At 38.7% G+C, this 19253-nt stretch overlaps 1 protein-coding gene across 1 annotated transcript in view; it reads right to left on the reverse strand.

The window, feature by feature from the left end:
* Positions 1 to 10890: 10890 nt before the first annotated feature.
* Positions 10891 to 19253, reverse strand: part of LOC140206022 (protein YIPF1-like) — a 36136-nt gene continuing 27773 nt past the window's right edge. Inside the window, exon 10 of the mRNA XM_072274062.1 lies at positions 10891 to 11399. The gene's annotated coding sequence lies outside the window, so the exon portion shown is untranslated. The remainder of the gene's footprint in view (positions 11400 to 19253) is intronic.

The raw sequence follows: 19253 nt of genomic DNA on the forward strand, positions 1-19253 counted from the left end.
CCCTCCCACAACCGTATGTAGATTGCTTTGGGTCCATGAAGTGATCATTTTTCAAAGGCATTTATTGACTCAAGTTGAGTACACCATTTGCTCAACTGGTCTTTGCCATCCGTTATGATGCTTATCAGCTGCCTCTCACCCCACTTCTTAAAAACTATAATCAGGATTTCCTTCTAGTTCTTTCTCTTTCATTCAGTTTCCCAAAAATGCATTTGTTATTTGATTCTATTTCTTGTACTTGCAGTCACCACATCACAATCCTTTGGGTAAAAATGTTTCTCTGAGTTCCCTATTGGGTTATTGATAATAACACTAGATGTGTGATAGCTAATTTCAGGAATCAACCACATTCTTTCTAGCTAAATTCTATCTGACATTTTTATTATCATAAGCACTTGCCTAGATTAGCCCATCTGCAAAGGCATGTTCAACGCCCGCTGATTGCCTTATCCCACCTGATCTGGTCTCAATTTGTCTCTTTTGTGCAGCATTGTTCTGCAGCCCAAAAATACAACATTCTTGCATGGTTTGATGGACACACACAACACCCTCAAAATGCTGGAGGAACTCAGCAGACCAGGCAGCATCTATGGAAAAGAGTACAGTCAACATTTCAGGCTGAGACCCTTCAGCTGGACTGGAGGAAAAAAGAAAGGGTCCCAGCCCGAAATGTCGGCTGTACTTTTTTTTGTAGATGCTGCTTGGCCTGCTGACTTTCCCCAGCATTTTGTGTGTGTAAGGGTTCCTCTTTTCATGTTAACTGCTAAGGCTAATAAAATGGCTTCTCTGTAGTGTTATAATAAAATGGCTTCTCTGTAATGTTAACTGCTGAGGTAATGGGTTCTCTGTAGCAGCATGTTTGGGTTATAGGTAGAGATGACGGGACTATGGAATTCAGTTGCTAACCAATGGGCGAGATGTTATTCTTTCTTGTTTGTGTGAAAGCTATTGGTTTTCGCGGGCTTTGGGGAGAAGATGCGATGGAGATGAAGAGAGGAGACGCGCATGAAGAGATGCTGTAGGCTGGCTGACAGAGCGGACTCCAAGTGGGTAGGGCTCGGGACCCTGCGGGGGTCAAAGGAGGATCAGTGAAGGAAAACCGTGAGCTCCAACGAATTGCTGAATTGTGCACAAACTGATTAAATAAATTCTTGGCGTCTTTTGTTTTATATTTTGTTCTCTGTTAATCCCATAGTCCAAATAAGAGTTATAGAATCTTAATTGCTTAATCGCATATTGTGTACTGCTTGTCATTTCGGGGTACTGATTTGAAACAGGGGACACATCCCACAGCATCCACCCAAACGAGAGTTCTAAGGTTTGGCCAGGCAGGGGGTTATCACCCCGCAATCATGCCACTAGGCAAAGCGAGTGTTAAATGTGTATTTCTTGGATTTCCAGAACCTGCACATTTTCCTTTGTTTATGGTTCGATGGAGGTTGGATGCAGGCTTGCCAGCTTTTCTGCGTTTTAGTTCTATCTTTACAAGGTCAACAAAACAAATCCACTTTGTACCCACCATCCATAAAACTGTACTTCCTAACTGTAACAGGAGATGATCAGCTAAAATTAAGGATGCTTTTTCCCTGTCCCAGTATACAAAGGCATGTTCTATAGTTAATTACTAATTACAAAATTCATAATATTTCCTGATTTTAAAATATTCAGATATTGGTAAATATGTAAAATGCTTCTTAAATCTATATTCATGTTTTATTTACCTGTAACATTTTGACAAATTGATTTTCTAGAATCCTGTTTTGCAACTTGCTGCTCTGCATGCAATATGATCATTGTATAAAAAAGTGAAAAAGTTTTAAGTATTTTCATACCTTATTCCCGTTCGTGTTTGGTCCAGGACGTTAAAAAAAAATCTGTAGAGTGAGTCACTTTGTTTGTGTGGACAGAATCTGTCCTGTTTTTCTCCTGATTGATTGGAGTTCAGTTGGTCCATGGAAGATCGGGCAGTAAAGGTACTGAAGCCTGTTTAGTTGCAACTGAGATAACACTAAGCTCATCTTTTCCTTTGTCATTAACATGTCCAGCTCAAATTACAGCCATTAATCAAGATGCATTAGTTACAACACATAGAATACTCAAGTGTAAAAGTAGGTTATAGTGACACCATAATCAGTGTTCCGTGGAACTGCAAATCAATAACAGCTGAATTTCTCATTTCCAGCTCAATTTTTCTAAGATTTGTCATTCAGTGCAGTCTTTATTTCATAACCATAAACTACTGAGTCGGGTTGAGTGATACTCATCACTTGCTTACATTCTTCTGTGGGAAACTGTAAAATTCAATAACGTGTTCATCACTTGGCATGGAGAACTTTAAACCCCATCCAGCAGCCTGCTTTAATGTGGTTCCAAACCCAAACTCAAAAGCCCCTGAGTAAGGCATCCTGGATGAATAACCAATATAGCCTTGTTTGAATAATGAGTAATCTCTCAAGTTGTGAAGCTAGTTAGTATACAGAAGGGGGAGGGGTGTGGGGCTTATTGATATTTCCAGACTGTCCTGAACAATTGTGAACATGCATCATGTTCCAGCAGTGCTGACTGGATATTGGTCAAATGTTGGGTAACTGTTGTATGACTAGAACCAGGTTATAGACAGTGACTTACATACTACAAGTAGCCTGATGGTAACTAGCAGTTGGAGCAAAAAACTGCAGATGCTGGAATCCAGAATCAGAAACAGGAAATGTTGAAGCTACTCGGCAGGTCAAGTAAATGTCAACCTTTCAGATCAAGGACCCTTTATCATGACTGGATAGCTGCAAAGGCAAATGTGCTTCAAGTTGCTTAGTTGATAATTATCAGATCATTATTTTATGGTGATATTAACCAAGGCAAAGAAAAAATCCCCTACTCTTTAAAGACGTGCTATGGGATCCTGTTTCTAGTTGACATAGCAAATGGTTCAATTTCTCATTTGCAAAGAGTACCCCTGACAGTGCTGAACTATTAAGGACTGCATTGCGGTGCCAATTTAAAAGTTGTTTTCTGGAGCTCGGAGTTGAATACTTAACCTTTTGACTCTGGTGGGATTAACACCACAAAGACATTACTAAAATTGCTTACTTAGTTTGAGGCCAAGTTCTTCTTTAATTACTTTAAGACACATAGGAAAGACTTAAAATGGAATATATATACTGTATGTATATATAAGTTTATGTAGACCCACCTGCACTATATACTACCACTGACATTTGTTGCTAAAGAGCAGGGTTTTTTTTCCCCCCAGAATTGCTCACCAAAGGCAATGAGTCTGAAATCTACTGAAACATTCAACAGAAACTTGGATTAGGTTCCATTTTCAAGGAGAGTAGAGATACAAGACTTGATCCGAGCCAAATCGGAAACAAAAGCCAACTGCAACTCAATTACAGAAAATTAGTTTATATATTAACAAGCTGCCTTTCTGGCATCCTATCACACTTCTCAGGTGTATATGTATAAAATGTCTAACAGTTTTATTCAAAAAGACAAGCAGTCTTCAAATACTTTAAGACATAAGGTAATAACATTAAAATAAGTAATAGCTTTCATAGTAGTAGAACCTTGCAGTTTGCAAATTAGTTGGTATGTTTCCTACTTTAAAAATTGGAACTTCAAGAGTACTTAAATATCTGGTGACTATCTTAGTACCACTGGAGGCTATTCAACCCCTCAAGTCTATGCCACTTCCTAGCACATTTCAATTCACCATTCTTTCTCATTTTCTCTATAGTTTATTTGCATGGCAATTAACAATTATTGGGTTAAGTAACCACTTCAGTTCAAGCTATTTTTAACAAACTGCCAGCTGATCCAGTCACTTTTATGAGTTTACTCGCAAAGTGGTTTAAAATCTCTTTTCTTTGATGCATTCCATGTGATATCAAGAAATGGCTGTGTACAGTGAAGGGGTTGGATCTGGTAATATCGTGGTTGTAGCACTGGTCCTGTATTTCAGAACAAGCTACATCTCCAGTACATTTACAACATTGGTGTCCACCTGATTATATGGAAAATTGTCCCAAATGTCCTTCACAAATACATTTACCATAACTTCATCAATTATCTTCATTTCATCAATACACCAGAATACACTGGATAACAACAATTTTGCTTCCTAAATACTTTTGGGTGGTATCTTATGGATTTGGGGCTGCTGCTCATGAAAATCACCATGAAATTTCCCTATCATGCACAATATTTTTAAAATAGCCTATTTTTGTTATTCCAATTCATAATTCAAGTCAATTAAAATGTTCCCCACAATGTAAGCTGAAATGTTTTCTATCTTGTCCAGGCATGCTTAGACAGGGTAGGTTTTAGAAAGGTTATGAATTTCCTTGAAGGATTTTGATATCTGATGCAGATATTTCCCAGAATAACTGATGCCAAGATTAATGAAGACATTTGTGTTGGTCTGCAAATCAAACAGGTTATCAATGACAGGTAATTCAAAGAGCTTCTAGTGGGACCAGAAAAATCACATGGAAAGCATTCAAAGATGTTGAAAATTTTGTTGGCAAGTACAGAGCATCAAACTACATGCAGCTGGTTGACAACATACTTCAAGCTTACAAAACCATGAAGTGCTACATGTCACTAAAGATTCATTTTCTGAATTCCCATTTCAAAGACTTCTTTGCAAATCTTAGTGCTGTCAGTGACGAGCATGGTGAAAGGTTTCGTCAGGATATTGTGGTCGTGGAGAAATGGTATCAGGGCAACTAGAATCCATCAATGCTGGCTGATTATTGTTGGACACTTAAGTGAGAAGCCTTAGGCACTGAGTACAAATGAAAATCATCAATAAAACATTTCTAGTTTGGTTGAACTATTGCAAAGTGTCAGCACCATTGTGCAATTGAAAACATTATATTCAATAAAAAAAATTCTTGTTTCTCCAAATTCCTATGTGATACAAGTAGTCTGAATATGTGTTCTCCTTCAAGTGGTTTATCATAAACAAACAAAAAATCCCGGGGAAGCAACACTATTGAAAAAGATTGTTGTCCAGTGCAGATACATGTTGATGAGTCGCAAATAATATTTGTCCCAGAAAAATGCCAGGCAATAACCATTTCCAACAGTCTAACTACCTATCCTTGACAATGAAAGAAATTGTCACTGCCATGTCCCATTTATTACCTGGGGATCATTATTGACTGGAAACTCAGCTGGACCAGCCTCATATATACTGTTGTTCACAAGAGTCAAGAGTGTGGGTATCCTGAAGTGAGTGACTCTGTTCCTGATAACCTAAGGCTTTTCCAGTCACATACAAGGAACAAGTCAGAGTGTGATGGAATACCTTTTACTTGAAAGTGGCTTTGCCTAGGATACTTCCATGGGCACTTGATATCTGGAGCCAAGATGTATGACTTCTACTAACCACAGCCTTCTTCCTTTGAGTAAGTATGACTATAACCACTGGAAAGTTTACCCTTTGTTCACTGACTCCACAGAGATGCAGCTAGTTTTGAGTTTAGGTCCAGTGCCTCCAGCAGATGCCACTCCTTCACTGTGTCCATTTTTACAAAGATGCCTTGATGCTGCACCTGTCAGATATTGCCTTGATGTTGAGGTCAGCCACTCTGCCTGTCTGGATGAATGCAACACCAGTGTATCTTAGGAATCTCAACTCCATACAAGATGAAAGTAGCCCATTTAACTGGTACCTTATTAATCGTTCTAAATATTCCTTCCTTCCACTGCTACTCAATGGTGGCTGCTTTGACTACCAACTTCAAAATGCACTACAGTTACTTGCTCTGGCTATGCTGAGAACTTCCCAAACCTGCCCACCCCTATTACCAAGAAAGAACAAGGCAGGAGTGTAGAGGCTCCCAAGGAAGCTCACTACTACCTAGGCATTTGAAGATAGGATATAACTGTTGACTTTGCATGCCCAGATCCTGAAAAGGTAAAGAAAATAGGCTGAGAGAAAGCATTTTTAAACTATCCATATGCTTCTGTTTGCTGGCTTGCCAACAAAACAATTTTAAATCTTTCCTTCAATAGTGGTTGCTGATGACCATATTTGCTGTATACTGGCATACATATAGGTACTTACAGTAATAAGATCAGAAAATACTGCGAACAGCAGTTGCACAAAAAGCTGTTAATTTTTTTCAGTCCTGTTGAAGAGACTTCCATTGGAAATATTAATATTTACGATGGAAGTTTCTTCATCAGAACTGGGAAGAAAGAGAAAACAAGTTTTTTTTAAATTGTGGAGAAGGTATGGATAGGTTAAAAAAAAACAAATCTTTCTGATGAAGGTATTCCATTAACTGTAATTGGATAACCACATTACAACATATCCCCATGATTATCCTGGCTTTACCTTACACGATATATTCCCTTTTTCCGGTCCATCCCCCAACCACCTTCTGCAAGTTAATACAACATTTTTTCTTTTTTTACAGTTCTGATAAGAGCTTTAGACCTGAAACATTATGAGTACTTCCAGCAATTAAGATCTTGACTTCAGATTTTCAGTATCTAGTTTTGTATTCACAAAAAGATCCCTCAAACCACCAGGAACATAATTAGTCATCTGCAACTGGGGTCAGGAATGAGCTGATTTGGGGAAGCAGAAAGTTATGTCTGGAGGTCAGAGATAATTCTGAAGATGTGAAGATGAATATTCTGACAGCTTTGATTGCTTTTCTGGATCTTCCTAATCCTTTGCAAAATTTTAATCCAAATGATTAAAATGTAGGTTACAGTCCATAGAAGGGATTTGGAAAAATGATAGTTCAGTCTAGAGCAAGACAGATGATTATGGACTTTATCCTGCATTTTGCCTGAGCAATGATGATATGGTAACTTTCTTTTTTATTGATCACAGCACTTGAGGTTGGACAAATAATAGGCAATTGACCTGTGGTTGTTGATCCATAACAAAAATGGCAGAAGCAGACCAAACAAAAAAATGTAGACAATATGGGCTGAAAGATGGATTTATACCAACACCAAGTAACCAAAAGCAGTCAAGGTGTCTGTTGTGTATTTTTTTTCCAAATGAGGCAATGAAACTGTCCAGGCTCCATGAACATTTGAAGAGAATACAACCTGATAAAGTGAACAGGAACTCAGATTATGTTCAACACACACAATGCAGCGTCTGTGGATTTTCTTTTGTTTGTGCTTGGCTGATGTTCAGTCACTTCGTGAAAACTTTTAAAAATGGAAAACACCGTAAAATGATTGTCAGCACCTCACAACAAAACTGATGGTTTGTGTGCTTTATGCATTTCATTGCTCGTCACTAAATCTGAAAAGCCTTATACAATTGTAGAACTGCTTCTGCCAGCAGTATGGAAGCCTCTGAGTACAGTTTTGCATAGGTCATCAAACCAAATAACTAAGGTAATTCTACTCAGTGACAACTCTGTTCGAAGATGAATAAATGTGATGTCTGAGCATGTGGAAGACCCATTGTGCAACATACTTGTGGACAACAGAATTTGCTCTACGGTTAGATGTGTCAACTTCACCAAGCAAAATAACTTTGCTTCTTTTTTATGTTTACTTCATAAAAGATGAACGCATAGTTCAGGAGAAGTTATTTACAAGGGGACTAGTAATAGGTACAAAAAGGGAGTCAATATTTCAGGTTGATGGGTAATTTTTCAAAGAGGACATTCTGCTCACCAACATTCTTGCTTGTCCAACAGGTGGGGCACCACCAACAATAGGATGCCACTGTGGAGTTATCACTTTCTTGAAAAAAGCTGTAGCTAATATATTTACCATTCACTGTGTAATTCACAGACAACAACTTGACAAAAAAACCCCAAGTGATTGGCTGCACAAATCATTAAATACTGTTATCACATAAGTAAATAAAATCAAGTCCTATGCTCTCAACTATCTCAAGAGCTTTGCATTGAGAACGATGGACAGTTTGAATGCTTGCTGTTGCACAACAGAAGTGAGGTGGCTCTGTAAAGGAAACTGCCTGAGATGTTTGAAACAGTGACTAAATTCTTTGAAGACTTGAACTCTTCATTCAGTAATCAACTCTAGAATATTAGGCATGACTTTGCTTATTTGTCAGAATTATTTGCAAAATTTAATGTAGTAATACTTCAATTGCAAGGAAATTATGTGAATCTTATCAAAGTCAAATCAGTTGTTTCCACATTTCTGTCCAAGTTAACCCTATTTAAGTCCAACATTGGCTGTCATGACTTTTCCAATTTCCACTCCTATGATGATCTTCAAGTATACTGCATCAAATTGATGAGCTGCATAGAGAAATATCAGAGAGATTTCAGGGTCTTCTCTCTTTCCAAATTCCAGATTGGGTAATAAATCCATTCCTGAACACTTCAAATGAGGAATTAACAGAAAGGATGGAGAAAAAACTGATTTTGCCACAAAATGACTTTAAACTGAAGCCACAGTTCAGAAACTCATATCAAGACTTTTGGTTGCAGAAAGAAATCTCTGAACATTATCTTAGCACTATGGAAAAAGGTCAAGATGTTTTTAATTGCCTTTCCAACAGTTGCCCAACTTCTTTCAAAGGAATGAAACAGACTGCAAATTACTGAACTTCAGGATGTGAAATTCCTGAGTGACAGTCAGATCGATATTGAGAAGCTCACATCACTGCACCAACCACATCCATCTCACAGAAAGATGAAAAAGCAATTTAGTAGTGAATATTTGGACTACCAATGTATGATCTAAAATTATTGATGAAATTTTTTACTGTAATTTTATTTTATTCTATTAATTTTATTTGTACCATATTTGCAATTATTTGTCACTGCTTTGAATTTGCAATTCTTTTTCTTTCATTGTGCATCAGGAATCAAAATTCTTTATACTTATTATGTAATGGCCTGAAAGGGAGAGGGTTTGCTGGGGATGTGGTCTGGGAGCCAAGGGGCCAGGAACCCCCCCAAAAAAAATTGGAATGGGAACCACTGCTCTAGAGCCTTGTATGTGAAAATCCTAGGAGATAAGCAGTTTTTGAGATATTCAAACCACCCTGCATGACACCAACAATTATTCTACGGTCAGTTACTTAAGTCACGCTTCTTCACCATTCTGAAGTTTGGTCTTAACAACTGAACTTCTTGATCACGTCTGCATGCTTTTCTGCATTAAATTGCTGCCAAGTGATTGACTGATTAGGTAATTTGCATTAATCAGCAGGTGTATAGATGCACCTAATAAAGTGGCTACTGAGTGTATTTTGTAGACGACTTCTCCTACCTTGCATGTTAGGAGGGAGGCAGTGACAATTCACCTAGCAGTTTGAGAGAGAGAAACTCAAATCAGATGTATCAGTATTATAGTGCAGTACACGAACTCCAGCGGCATAGGAGAGGAGGAATTGGCCATGGTTGATTGGAAGGGTCACTACCAGGATGACAGCAGAATAGCAATGCTGGAGTTTCTGGGAGCAATTCGAAAGGTGCATGATAAGATTAATCCCAAAGAAATATTCTAAAGGGAGCATGAGGTCAAAAACAGCATTAAAAGATATGTATATGTATATGGCGGGGGGGGGGGGAGAAGTGAGTGCAGCTGCCATTATTAAGGAGAAGGTCTTTAGGATCTGAATGGTATGAAGGTAGATAAGTCACGTGGACTAGATGGACTACACCTCAGGGTTCTGAAACAGGTAGCTGGAGGCATTAGTAATGATCCTTCAAGAATAACTAAATCTGCAATTGTTCCAGAGGACTAGAAAATTGCAAATGTTGCTCACTCTTTAAGAAGGGGGCAGAAAAAAGAAAATTATAGTCTGACTTCAGTGGATGGTAAGATGCTGGAGTACATGATTAAGGATGAGCTTCCAGGGTACTTGGAGGGACATGATAAAATAGGCTGAAGCAAGCATGGTTTCCTTAAGAGGAAATGTTGCCTGAAAAATCTGTTGGAACCCTTTGAGGAAATAACAGGGAGGATAAGCGGAGGATAAGCAGACGAGAGTCAGTGGATGTTGTTTACTTGGATTTTCACAAGGCCTTTGACAAGGTGCCACTCATGAGGCTGTTAAACAAGAGCCCATGATATTACATGAAAGATATTAGCATAGATAAGAGACTGGCTGACTGGCAGGAAGCAAAGATTGAGAATAAAGGAAGGCCCTTTCTGGTTGATTGCCCATGACTAGTGATGTTCTGCAGGGGTTGATGTTGGGGCCATTTACTTTCATGTCAATGTCAGTGATTTGGATGACCAAATTAATGGCTTTGTGGACATGTTTGTGGATGATCTAAGGATAAGTGAAGGGACAGGTAATGTTGAGGAAGCAGGGAGTCTGTAGGAGGACCTAAGACAAATTAGGAGAATGAGCAAAGAAGTGGCAGATGAAATACAGTGTAGGAAAGTATATGGCTATGCACGTTGGTAGGGGAATAAAGGCATAGAATTGTTTTCTAAATGGAGGGTAAATTCAGAAATCAGAAGTGCAAAGATACTTGGGGGGCCTTTATGCAATATTCCCTAAAGGTAAACTTTGCAAGTATATTTAGTAGTAAGTTAAGCAAATGCAATATTAGCATTAATTCAAGAGGATTAGAATATAAAAGCAAGATGTTAGGGAGCCTCCAAATACAAGGACATCCATTTAGAACAGAGATGAGGAGGAATTTCTTTAGCCATTTGTGGAATTCATTGTCGCAAACAGATGTAGAGGGGGTCAAGTCATTGGTATATTTAAAGCAGAGATTGATAAGATTTGTAACAGCATCAAAGATTACTGGGAAAAGGCAGGAGAATGTGGTTGAGGAAGATAACAAATCAGCCACAATCAGAGCAAACTTGATGGGTCAAAAGGCTTTGTTCCTATATTTCATGGTTTGATGACTACTTTTTGTTTCCATTCCTGGAATTAAGAAAGGTACACTAAAGACACAGCAAATCTTTCACCCAAAAATTGGCAATTCTTCATTTGCATACAGTGATTCTCATTATAATGGCTGTAACATTTCCATATGACATGTGTTTATACATTCAATGGATTTCACCTTTTTGTCAAGTTCTACATAAAACTATGAAATAAAACTAACTTATGTACATTTTACAATTGGCATATTTTAAATAAGGTATAGCTGTTCAAAAAATTGTAATTTAATTATCTATACATTAAAGATTACAAACAATATCTTTCCCCAAGCTCAATTAGCAACCCATGAGAAACAGTATTTACAATTTGTAATGTGTACCTTTCATTAGACAGTGGAAAAATAGAACAGGAAAAACATTAGCCACAAAGAAAAAAAATCCCCAAACCTGATTTAATTGGTTTAGATGTCTACCATAGTCAAATAAATCAGCATATATCTTTGTAGACTAATTAAATAATCCGTGTTTCACCGGCTGTTTAGTTTGAAGAGTCTTTCTGCACACCAAGATATCAGCGAACAAATCTAAAAAAAAATTAAAAAGAAACATTTTATTTAGGATGCAGAGACATGATGTAATTAAAATTTATAAAATAAAAATGAATTGACAAAGTTCACAAATGCATAGCTTCTTTATAATTTAAGGATGAGTTAATTATTTCAAACTTAGGTTCAATAAATAGTTTGGAAATACATCCAAAAGACACTGCTTTTTCAAACTGAAAATATAGCAGACAAAGGTGAACTCAGAAACGGTACTGAAACTGACTGAATAACAAGATTAGGTTGGGATACTGGCAGAGAGAAATGTAATCTAGGTATGTAAAGCGCACCTATGATAGGGAGGGTGAACACGATAAACCGAAGTAAAATGGGCTTATTTAAAAAGGTATCATTTAAAGCTCCTAAATTTTGCATCATATTTTGCAAATTATAGAAAACACCAACTCTTTTTCATTAACACAAGAGATTCTGCAGATGCTGAAAATCTTGAGCAATACACACAAAATACTGGAGCATACTGATGAAGGGTCTCATTATTCCCAAGCATAGATGCTGCCTGACTTGCTGAGTTCTCCCAGCATTTTGTGTGTGTTACTCTTTCTCACTAATTTTAAACCAGGCCAATGGAACAAAAGAAAAAGTGGTTCCACAATTACTCAATGAAAACCCTCAAAGATTGGAGAATTCCACAAGTTCTTGGGATTATGGTGAGCGAGGGAATTGGATACTGTGTTTGTATTTTAGACAAAAAAAATATATTGAGTCAGTAAAAATCACCAGCACCAGAACACAAACAAGAACTTGTTTTAAAAAAAGGTGAAATAACTGAGTATGACTACACAGGAAGGTAGAAAAGTAATTGATTTATTGGTATACTTTATCTTCCTCCCCCCATTTTAAATGGGAACACTAAATTATAGATTATTAACTAAATCATAACAAGTCATAAAAGGCAATTATTAATAAAAATAAATTATGAAAGTCATTGCTGGGCAAGTAGCGTGTTACCAAAGTATCACATTGGAATTAGGAAACATTACTGATCCATGGCAGCAAGCTTGGATTTACTACAAAGCTGATGAGCTACGGCAGTGATTCCCAGTGGGGGCAGTTAGTCATAGTCATACGTTATTAATCCTGGGGGAAATTGGTTTTTGTTACAGTTGCACCATAAATAATAAATAGTAATAGAACCATAAGTATTAAATAGTAATATGTAAATTATGCCAGTAAATTATGAAATAAGTCCAGGACCAGCCTATTGGCTCAGGGTGTCTGGCCCTCCAAGGGAGGAGTTGTAAAGTTTGATGGCCACAGGCAGGAATGACTTCCTATGATGCTCAGTGTTGCATCTCGGTGGAATGAGTCTCTGGCTGAATGTACTCCTGTGCCCACCCAGTACATTATGTAGTGGATGGGAGACATTATCCAAGATGACATGCAACTTAGACAGCATCCTCTTTTCAGACACCACCGTGAGAGAGTCCAGTTCCATCCCCACAACATCACTGGCCTTACGAATGAGTTTGTTGATACTATTGGTGTCTGCTACCCTCAGCCTGCTGCCCCAGCACATGAGGGGGGCTGTGATGTAATGAATATTTAGCACTTTAAAGATGTTTCATCACTGAGTTTTATCCCAGTAAATTGTTATATATATAGCTCAGGTGAAGCAGTGTGGATTTTGTCTGGTCTGTCCTTCTTAAGCGATTGAGGAAAACCCTTGGTATAAAGTTGGTGGCTATGCAGGACATCAAGTGATATTAGACGCTCCACATGCTGATTCTACAACAATGTCACAGACTAATGCATCAGTGGATTTCGACCACAAAATTATGAAAATTAAAGAACACAAGAGATTCTGCAGACACTAGAAATCTTAAGCAGCACACTCAAAATGCTGGAGCTTCTCAGCAAATCAGGCAGCTGAAAATTAAGGGATCACTGCACACAATTTTGATATGCTAAATAATTGTTCCCTCAGGCTGGAAAGTTTAACTGAAAGGATAAGAGCTATTTAGAATAGTGGACAAGAATTTTTCCCCCAGACACTTGCAATTCTCAGCTGGATGCCCTGTTACACCTATTCAAAATGAGAACAATAGATTTGTGGAGATGACATAAATCAAAGGCTGTGGGTAAAGGTTGAGAGGTTGACTGGAGGTAAATTAGCCAGGAATTTGTGGAACATGACCAGCTTCAAGAGATTGCAGAGCCTACGTCTGTTGTTGATGTCATTGAGTTCTTAACCTTTGTACCTTGCATCTGAATTGGGCTATCAGCTGTTTTAACTCCACTAATATACTGCCTCCAAACAACCCTTTTTGAATTTGATTTCCTGCCTTGTCATTCAATTATTTATTATTCATCCCCTCCCATAGAAGTGGACTAAGTAGCTGGTTAAATATTGAAGTCATTGTGCTGGTAAAGGGGCAATAACACACTCATTGAATCTGCATAAATACTGCCACAGGAAACAAAAGAACATGTATATATTTTCATGTTAAAGGTCTGTACAATCTCTTGAGCATTAATTATATAAGGTTGCATGTGGAACTTAGTGAAAGGGGATTAAAACTTGATGATAAGAAGCTTCGGGAATTATAATTAATGCCTTAGCCGGCAAAGAATGCTTTGGCTTTCATATATTTTCAACCTAAATAACCAGTTTCTCATCTTGATCTTGAACAATGACCCATAGTTTACTTCCAACACCTATGGATTTTCTGAGTCCATCGAGGCAACTAAACAACCGGACCTGTGTGTGGCAGAGCATTGTACAACTTCATGCTGTCATGTGTTGGGTCAGGTCATGTCATGCTCCATCCAACAAATGGGGAAAATATAAAGCCAGTTGATTCATAACCTGAAGATTTGACAGCTGTTGTAACTTTAAATGTTTAGAAATATATATTGCTGAATGTCCCTAACGTATAGAAATATCCCAACTTTTAAAAATAAATGAATCATTTATGATTTGAAGTCTAATTTTTAAAATCCTTTTAAAAAAAAAACATCTTGGCGTCCTTTGTGAGACGTTGTATATCCTTTCTGTGAACATGGTTGCTCTGGTTTCTTCCCACATTCCAAAGATGTACCAGTTAATAGGTTAGCTGGTCATTGTAAATAGTCCTGTGAATTGGTTCGGGTTAAATGGGTTGGTTGAAGGGTGGTGCAGCTTGTTGGGCCGGAAAGACCTGTTCTGTGCTGTATCTCTAAACAAAAAAAAACTTTAAGCAAACTCAATTAAAAATTAAATATAATTTAGCTTATCCTTGCCCTTCTTGGCAACTCTTCTTTATTGAAATTAAATGATTTGTGCCTATTCCAGATCTCAGTCAGCAGATTCCCCAATGTAAATGTCGGAAAATTTTGAAGGAAATTCCCATCCCAGTGTTAAAGAGCAGTTCAGAAAACCCCAGCAAAGATGTTCTTCATTTGCACAGGAGTCTTGAACTGCCTAAAATTTAAGGGTATATCTGTTATCAATTTGACATGATATTCTTGGCATGTTTGGGCCCAATTATCCTTTGCAAATAAAGCAATTATACTACTAGCTAACTATTCTGCTTGGTATCTACTCACTAATTCATCAAAATCATTAACTATTTTATATATGTTCAATTAGATCAAAAGAAGCCAAATTACACTGGTTTTATTTTAAATTTGCTGTTTTTCCTGACCACCCTTCAGTTTACAAGTGTCTACAGAGTCAAGATTTTCTGTTTAAATATACCCCATTGCTTGCCACTGAGTGTTTATATTGTGCTGATCTGCTTGTATTGATTACACCCAACTGTTATAATCAATCAGTGGCATATTGGATGATTAAAATCTCAAATAAACAAGGGGCTACCCTATTGGCCTTTACCATCAATTCTGAAAAGTATGCTGGAGCTATGAATAGGACTAAATTTCTGGGGATCAAAATGTTACTCATGTAATTTAAATAGTGTTTAATAAATGTGAATCTCCAGGTTCCAGAATAAACCAAGAATATTTTCCTCATTCATCAATCCTTGCAAGGAATTTCTGTAGTTTGACAAACTTTCAATGTTAATTGACCTGCAACATTCTAGATAGAACACTTTTTCTGCTAGGTCATTCCATAAAGATTGATCAAGTTCGATCTAATGTTTTTCAATTTAATTTCACTTGTCCTTTTTTTTAATTTGCAGCCCTTTCTCATCTTGTAACGGCCTCATTTACAGAGGACAGATATGGTGTAGTGCAAACAATGCTGTTGTCTATTCTGTCTTCCATGCTCTCTCTCCAGGAGGTAAGGGTCTTTTGGGTTCTTTCTGTGTTGTACCAAGCACTCCAATCCTGACTTTAAAATACTTTCTCTGGGTGTTTAGATTATCATGGTAAATTAACATTCTAAATATGAAACTGCAGGGTGAGAATTTCAATTTAATCCAGGCAAAAAGTGCAGTGTCCACTCTTATCGGAAAATTGGAAATATATAAGCAAAACACTAGAAGAAGAATGTCCTCACAGTTTCCCTGCAGGAGAAGTATGACACTTTTGTTTCACAGACAGTGATTTGCAAGAGTACTGCTTACACTTGCAGTCCCTGAAGGACTTTCAGAATCGAGCCAAGGATTTGAATGATATGGAAATTTTGGACTGGGTAATCAGCCCATTTCTTTGCAAAGTGGAAGAAGAGGAGGAGAGATTGCAAGAAGTAATTATCAATATTCAGAACGATGAAGATGCAAAAATACTTTTCAAAAATGTCAGCTTTTATTAGTAGTCACAACTTGAATAAGATAATTCAACTCTTGCTAAAAACCATCAAGCTCAAGGATCACATTAATATTGAAGCTGCTATACAGTACAAAGGTACTGTGCAATCTGGGTTTAAAGACAAATAAAAATTTAAAGCATAATCATTGGGGGAGCATTGGCAAGTATGAAAGTGCTTTGGGGGTGGTGGGATAAAAAAAAAAGGTTGGGAAACACTGAGCTGGAGTTTCAGACATTTCAGAGAAAAAATAAGTTAATTGGTTATTGTTTACCAGAGGTAAAGACAGGTACAGGAGGAAGCTTGAGTGGAAACTCCAGCAGAACAACATGAGAGAAGTCTGCAGGGGGATGAGGACCATCACTGGGTTCTGGCAAACTAGCAACAGAGGAGCTGAAGGCAGTGTGGACAGGGCCAATGAACTTAACCTGTTCTTTAACAGATTTGACATTGTGGCTCCTGCCCATCCCCCACATGATCATTCGGGAGAATGAGGAGATTATAGATAGTAGCTACAGGGAGGTAGTTACGCCAAAGGAGCAGAGGACAGGAAATTGGGTCACTGTCAGGCGAGGGAAGAGGAAAGGGCAGACAGAGCAGGGTTCCCCTGTGGCCATTCCCCTCAACAACAAGTATACCGCATTGGATACTGTTGAGGGAGATGACTTACCTGGGACAAGCTGCAGTAGCCGGATCTCTGGCACTGAGTCTGGCTCTGCAGTGCAGAAGGGAGGGGGGAAAAAGAGGAGAGCGGTAGTGATAGGGGACTCGATAGTTAGATGTGCATACAGGAGGTTCTGTGGTCGTGACAGAGAATCCAGGATGGTTTGTTGCCTCCCGGGTGCCAGGGTGAAGGATGTCTCTGATCGCTTGCATGACGTTCTGAAGTGGGAGGGTGATCAGCCAGATGTCGTGGTGCACATCAGTACCAATGACATAGCAAGGAAGAGTGAGGAGGTCCTGGACAGTGAGTATAGAGAGCTTGGTAGGAAGTTGAAAAGCAGGTCCTCCAGCGTGGTAATCTCAGGATTGCTACCTGTGCTACATGCCAGTGAGGGTAGGAATAGGATGCTCTGGAGGATGAACAAGTGGCTGAGGAACTGGTGTAGGGGGGCAGGGTTTCAGATTTCAGGATAATTGGAACCTCTTCTGGGGCAGGTGGGACCTGTACAAGAGAGACGGGTTACACTTGAACTACAGGGGGACCAATATCCTTTCAGGGAGGTTTGTTAATGCTATTGGGGAGGCTTTAAACTAGATTTGCAGGGGGATGGGAACTGGAGTGCCAGAGCTGACAGTGTGGCTGAGGTGAAAATAAATGATGTTGAAAGTTCAAGCAAATCCGCTAATAGAAAGGTTGTGAGTGGTGGTAAATAATCTTCTGAGGTGTATATATTTCAATGCTAGGAGTATTGCGGGGAAGGCGGATGAGTTGAGGGCGTGGATTGACACGTGGAATTATGACGTTATAGCAATAGTGAAACCTGGCTACGGGGGTGGGGGGCAGGACTGGCAGCTTAATATTCCAGGGTTCCGATGTTTCAGATGTGATTGAGGCAGAGGAATGAAAGGTGGGGGTGTAGCATTGCTTGTTAGGGAAAATATTACAGCAGTGCTCAGGCTGGACAGATTAGAGGGCTTGTCTACTGAGTCCTTATGGGTGGAGCTGAGAAACAGGAAAGGTATGGCCACATTAGTGGGATTGTATTACACACTACCCAATAGTCAACGAGAATTGGAAGAGCAAATCTGCAGGGAGATAGCAGGCAACTGCAGGAAACATAAAGTTGTGGTGGTAGGGGATTTTAATTTCCATATATTGATTGGGTCTCCCATACTGTTAGGGGTCTAGATGGTTTAGAGTTTGTAAAATGTGTTCAGGAAAGTTTTCTAAATCAATATATAGAGGGACCAACTAGAGGGGATGCCATATTGGATCTCCTGTTAGGAAACGAGTTAGGACAAGTGACAGAAGTCTGTGTAGGGGAGCACTTTGGTTCCAGTGATCATAACACCATTAGTTTCAACTTGATCATGGACAAGGATAGCTCTGGTCCTAGGGTTGAGGTTCTTAACTGGAAGAAGGCCAAATTGGAAGAAATGAGAAAGGATCTAAAAAGCATGGATTGGGACAGGTTGTTCTCTGGCAAGGATGTGATCGGTAGGTGGGAAGCCTTCAAAGGAGAAATTTTGAGAGTGCAGAATTTGTATGTTCCTGTCAGGATTAAAGGCAAAGTGAATAGGAATAAGGAACCTTGGTTCTCAAGGGATATTGCAACTCTGATAAAGAAGAAGAGGGAGTTGTATGACATGTATGGAAAGCAGGGAGTAAATAAGGTGCTTGAGGAGTATAAGAAGTGCAAGAAAATACTTAAGAAAGAAATCAGGAGGGCTAAAAGAAGACATGAGGTTGCCTTGGCAGTCAAAGTGAAGGATAATCCAAAGAGCTTTTAAAGGTATATTAAGAGCAAAAGGATTGTAAGGGATAAAATTGGTCCTCTTGAAGATCAGAGTGGTCAGCTATGTGTGGAACCAAAGGAAATGGGGGAGATCTTAAATAGGTTTTTGCGTCTGTATTTACTAAGGAAACTGGCATGAAGTCTATGGAATTAAGGGAAACAAGTAGTGAGATCATGGAAACTGTACAGATCGAAAAGGAGGAGATCCATGCTGTCTTGAGGAAAATTAAAGTGGATAAATCCCGGGACCTGACAGGGTGTTCCCTCGGACCTTGAAGGAGACTAGTGTTGAAATTGCAGGGGCCCTGGCAGAAATATTTAAAAAGTTTCTGTCTACAGGTGAGGTGCCGGAGGATTGGAGAGTGGCTCATGTTGTTCCGTTGTTTAAAAAAGGATCGAAAAGTAATCTGGGAAATTATAGGCCAGTAAGTTTAACATCGGTAGTAGGTAAGTTATTGGAGGGAGTACTAAGAGACAGAATCTACAAGCATTTGGGTAGACTGGGACTTATTAGAGAGAGTCAACATGGCTTTCTGCGTGGTAGGTCATGTTGACCAATCTATTGGAGTTTTTCGAGGAGGTTACCGGGAAAGTGGATGAAGGGAAGGCAGTGGATATTGTCTACATGGACTTCAGTAAGGCCTTTGACAAGGTCCCGCATGGGAGGTT

Source organism: Mobula birostris, chromosome 12, assembly GCF_030028105.1.
Source record: "Mobula birostris isolate sMobBir1 chromosome 12, sMobBir1.hap1, whole genome shotgun sequence".
NCBI lineage: Eukaryota > Metazoa > Chordata > Chondrichthyes > Myliobatiformes > Myliobatidae > Mobula > Mobula birostris.